Below are 6036 nucleotides of genomic sequence, written 5' to 3' on the forward strand. Positions count from 1 at the left end.
TTCAAATCCCAGCACCCACATGGCAGCTAACAACTGTCCTTAACTCCAGTTTCAGGGGATCTGATGCCCTCTTCTGACCACTGCAGGCATTACAGGACACAGGTTCACTTACCTACATGCAGGCAATACAAACATACACATAAAATAAAAAATAATAAATAAAAATTTAAAAAATAGATTTACTTTATTTCATTTTTATTTATGGCCCTGTGTGTCTGTGTGTCTGCCACCTGGGTACAGGTGCCAAAGGAGGGCAGAAGAGGGTGTCAGGTCCCTTGGAGCTGGAGAGTCAGGTATGAGCAATGAGCGCTCTTAGCCACTGAGCAGTGTTTCCAGCTTCAAGAATGGCATTTTTAGTTCATATTTGGATTGCTTTTTATTCATTAATGATCAGGACAACAACAAACTTGGAAAGGTGGAAATACAGCTGATTTGACTTCAGCCAGGTTTTTCCTGTTATAGTTTTGTTCTATTTGAGCTTTTTAAACTTCCTTACGATTTTCTGCAACACGAACATGTTATACTGTAATACTTGCCAGCAGGTTTCTGACTTCTTTTCCTACACAAGTCTCTGTTCCTTCTCCTTGCATTATAGCCCTATCTAGTATCTCAGTAAAATATTGAAATGGTAAGGGTACTGTGCTTTTCTTATTCCTGATACTGAGGGAAAGTCCGTAATGTTCTCTTTAATTTTTTTCCCCCCATGGAAGGCTTTCATCTGGCAAAGAAAGTCTCCTTCCACTTGATTGCCATGCAGATTTATTGAGGTGGTCTTGTGGTTTTATTCCTCCTTCATCTTCTTTTCTATTTATTTTATTAATTTTTTGAGAATTTTCACAATGTATTTTGGATATTCACCCTCACTCGTTTTCCCATACCTGTCCAAACCACCCTACCCCCTCAACTTCATGACTTCTTTTTAAAAAACAACCCATCAAGTCCACTTCGTGCTGCCTGTATGCCCGTAGTTGTGGGCCGTCAACTCGAGCACAGCCGACATATTAGAGGCTGCACCGTTAAAGAAGACTGACTCTCCCTTTCCCAGCAGCTATCAACAGCTCCTCAGCCAGGGGATGGACTTCCTGCCTACCTGCCCCCTCCATGCTGGGGTTTTGGCTGGCTTGAGCTTACACAGGCCTTGTATATGGTGTCACAAGCACTATGAGTTCATCTGTGCATCTGTCTTCTTGTGTCCAGAAAACACTATTTTGATGTAGTCATTTACTCCCTCTGACTCTTACAATCTTTCTGCCCCTCTTCTGTGATGATCCCTGAGCTGTGTGAAAATGGGCTGTGATACAGATGCCCCATTTAGGGCTGGGCATTCCACAATCTCCTATCTTCTGCATGTTGAACAGATGTGGTGTCTGTGTTAGTCACATCTACAGCAAAAAGAAATTTCTCTGATGAAGGGTAAGAGATGCATTAATCTGTCTATGGTGTAAAGGTAAGAGTTTAGGAGGCAGTTTATTACAATAGCCATTTAGCAGTAGGTTCTCCCCTGGAGCCTACGACCTTTATAGCCCCAGTAAGAGTGCTAGGCATGGATTCCCTGTTGTGGAATGAACTTTAAATCCAAGTAGAAAGTAGGCACTTACTCCCATAACATTCACACCACTTATTCACACCTCAGTGGGCCTATCTTCCCAAGCTGACTGTTATTGCAGCTCCCCAGGGTGACTGCTGGATAACTGTTGATGACTTTTCCTCCTCTACTTTGCCCGCCCACCCCCTGCCCCACTTAGTCCTTCCTGCTCTTACTACCCATTTCCTCTTTACACTGCTTGCATGGTACAGCTTCTTGACTTTCATGAGTAGTCTAATTTAAAAGCACACATGAAAAGATTCAGAGCTAATATCCACATGTGAGAGAGAACATGTGATGTTTGTCTTTCTGAATCTGGGTTACCTCTCTCAGAATGATTATTTCAAGCTCCATCCATTTACCTGCAAATTTCATGAATTTGTTTTTCTTAGCATTGGAATAATATCACATTGTGTAAATGTACCATATTTTCAGTATCCATTCATCAGTTGGGTATTCTTCCTGTCTCCATGTCCTGGCTATCATGAATAGAGCAGCAATGAATGTGGATGAGTAAGTGTCTCTGTAGTAGGACATAGAGTCCTTTGGGTATATGCCTAAAAGTGGTACAACTGAACCATAAGACAGCTCTATCTCTTTTTGGAACCACTACACTGATTTTCACAGTGGCTGCACCAGTGCTTACTTCCACCAGCTGTGGGTCAGTGTTCCCTTTCCCTACATCTGTGTCAACATTTCTTGTCTTTTTCTTTTAATCTTAACCATTCTGACTTGGGTAAGATGAAATTTCAAAGTAGTTTTAATTGGCATTTTCCTGATGGCTAAGAATGTTGAATATTCAAAAAGTATTTCTCAGTCATTTGTATTTCTTTGAGAACTTTTTGTTCAGTTCCATGCCCCAATTTTAATTGTGTTGTTTTCTTGATGTTTAGTTTTTAGAGTTCTTTATATATTATAGATACTAACCTTCTGTCAGATACACAGTGGGTAAATATTTCTTGTCTGTGGCTTATTGAACCTTGCTTTTATTCTGTTGAGATATGCTCTCTGTGTCCCTAGATTCTCCATGACTTTTATTATGAAGGGATGCTGAATTTTATCAAAGCCCTTTCAGCATCTAATGAAATGATCATATGGTTTCTGATCTTCAGATGGTCGATATAATTTATTGACTTGCTTACACTGAACCATCCCTGAATCTGAGATGAAACCCACTTGATCATGAGGATAATTTTTTGATGCATCCTTGAATTCTGTTTGCAAATATTTTATTGAGAATTTTGCATCTATGTTTACCACACAGATTGGCCTACAATTTAATTTTCCTGTCAGGTCTGATTTGGGTATCATGGTAGTGCTGGCTTCATAAAAAGATTCGATTTTATCCATTTCTTTTAGATTTTATAGTTTAATGGAATACAGATTTTTTTAAAAAGTATGCCCCATGAATCTCAGAATTTCTCAGTGTCTGTGGCAATATCTTTTTCACCTATGATTTTATTAATTTAGGTCCCTTCTCTCTTTCTTTTAATTAATTTGGCTGAAGATTTGTAAATCCTGTTACTGTTTTTAAAGAACCAACTCTGTTTTAGTTGTTCATGTTTGTGTTTGTGATGGGACCTAGGCATCTGGAATTAGGTCATTTATAGTGTCCCTTAGTGTGCATTTCTGGTCTCTCTTTCATTGGATGGGTCTTCAGAATTCTGTTTGCCATCAACCCAATTTGCCAAGTTATGAACCAGTCAAATGGTACTTGACATTTATTCTTGGATAATTCTGTGTTGATGTGCAAATGGGGTATCAGAAGTGGTCCCAACTCAGCTAAGACTAGGTGAAGCTCCTGAGCCCAGAGTTAGAAGATTCTCACTACCAGTCCTCAGAAGTCTTTGGAAGGCTCACTGTGTTAAACAGGTAGTCCTTGTGTGGCAGGGTCTGGGTAGTGCTTCCTGGAGGAGGTGCACAGGGATCACAGTCCTCCGGTTGTGAAACAGTGTGGAGTGGCTGCAGCTGGGGTGGTGGATCCCTACTTGGAGGTGGGGGCACATGGCACCACATGATTCTCTGGGAAGCAATGGAGAGTTGGCTTCCATCACATGCCCCAAAGAAGATGTATAAGTCAGTGTTCGGAAGCTGGGGCAGCACAGCATTCTTCTCTGTGTTTTTCATAGGCTCTGGTCCATGACCTTCGCCTCTCACATTGTGGAAATTCTGACTAAAAGCAAGCTGGTCTGAGGGTGATATGTGGACCATTGAATGACCCTGGGCTTCTCTATCTGAGACAGGGTCTCCATCCTATGAATGCTGTCTTGATGAAGGAACACAGTTCTTAACTTCTTTGTGATAACCACATTGAATTCATCCTCTACAACACTGCAGGAGCGGATGCCGATGACAATGCTAATGGCTTTGTATTTCCCAGAGAATTCTGTGGCCCTTGACTAGGAGCTCCATAATGGCTAATTTTTATGGTAAATTTTATTGAACTAAAAGGCCCAGTGCCAGGTATGGACTACCTCTTTGCGTGTTGTTGTCAGTGGGGTTCAATGGACTCCTCCTATCTAAAACCACTACAGAATAATACCATTACTCCCCATTACCCTTCAGAACTTATTGGTAAGGCCCTATTGCTGAAGAAATCACATACTTGAATCATGGAGAAATCAAGCTGGGACTGACCTGGAAGCTTCATCCCTACTAGTTAGCTTTCAAATTGTTGGAAGTTTCTAAGCACACTACCAGAAGAATCATCAACAGTCTTATCCAGCTATGAATCCTGTGAGCTGCAACAACAATTGTCCTGGCAAGACACACCCACTGGTGTAATAGTGGCATGAATTTTATAGGAGTAGCCAACCACTTTCTGCCTGGATTTAAAGCCAGCTCCACAAGACAGAACCCATGCCTAGTACCATTGAGTGGGCCAAAAACCCATTCTGAGTGCTAGGTCATGGGCCCTAGATGAGAATCTAATACTATCATTCTTCTAAATGGACATAGTATTGAGCTGGTCCCTAAGTTCTTATCTTGATACCCATAGATAGACTAGTGCTTCTCTCAACCCTCATCAGAGAAGCTGCTTTCTGCAGTAGATGGTGATGAATACAGAAAATCTATAACTTGTCAATGAGCAGAAGATAAAGGACTGTGGAGTGCTCTAAATAAGACAGCTATATCACACCCCTTCCCCCAGATCTTAGGGACCATCATGGAAGAGAGAGCAGAAAGATTGTAAGAGTCAGAGGACATAGATATCTGCAGCAAAATAGTATTTGCCAGAATGGCAGCGTTGTTACACATATGAACTCCCAGTGGCTGAGACTACATCCACAAGACTTGCACAAGATCAGGCCAGACAAAATTCTCACATGGAGGGGGGAAAAGCTCATAAAGTTGCACTTCTATCAGAGGAGCGATTGGCAATTTGTGGCTGCTGGAGAAGGGCAAGCCAATTTTCTTCAGGGATGAAGCCCCCGAGAGGTTACCTATGCTCCAGTAGATGGTCCTACACCTGGATAGATATAGGCAGCACTAAGTGGACTCTGGGTTTTTTATTTTAAGGAGCAATGAAGTTGGGAGGGAATAGTGGAAAGGCAGGTAAAGAAAGAATTGAAGGGAAAGAATGAGGATGAATTTGATCAAAACACATTATGTGCTCGTATAAATATTAAATATTTTTAGTTAGCAAAAATACTATGAAATATCAAGCAAATAAAATACATCATTTGTGTAGTTTTAAAAGCACTTAGGGCTTCTTAAGACGTATTTCGGTTGTGCCTTTAAGGGCTTTTCCAGACAGAATTAACTGGGAAGAAGACCCACCATGAATATGAATAACACCAACCCATGAACTTGAGGCCCAGATGGAATCAAAAGGAAATGGAGGCAGCAAGTGGAGAGTCAGCCTTTCCCTTTCTCTGCATGCCCCTGCCATGAAGTGGGCTGCTTTGTCCTGCCCAACATTTCTGTTCTTCCAGGACGTCGACAGAACATGTAATTATATATGGTTCCCACAATACAAGGGTTGACAGGACACTTAATTATATATGGTTCCCACAATACAAGAGCACCATCAGGAGACTTTCTTCCAAACCATGAGCATTCATGTGGAGTTTACATAGAACTGGATACTGAACACTTCTACTCTTCCAGAAACTTCTGAAATCCTGAGACAAAATAAATCTTCCCTCCTTATATTGTGTATGTTATGAAAATTGGTCACAATGACATGAGTCACTAACACTGGGGAAGACTAAGTCACATCTTCTGGGCCACCAGCTTCCCATATAGAACTGAGATATGGGGGCAGAGAATTGTTGTACAAGGGCCACAGACACTCACTGTTCAAGTTGGTCTGCTTACTTGTTTCTTCATACTCTTGATATGTCAGAGAAATATTTAAATGGGTTTCGAATGGTTGTTCTCTAAATGCATCTGGCAATTGCAACTGTTTCCCTGGTACATGTTTTATTTTTAATTTTATAGAATGTATT

This window comes from Nannospalax galili, unplaced genomic scaffold (assembly GCF_000622305.1).
Source record: "Nannospalax galili isolate Female #2095 unplaced genomic scaffold, S.galili_v1.0 scaffold643, whole genome shotgun sequence".
Lineage (NCBI taxonomy): Eukaryota > Metazoa > Chordata > Mammalia > Rodentia > Spalacidae > Nannospalax > Nannospalax galili.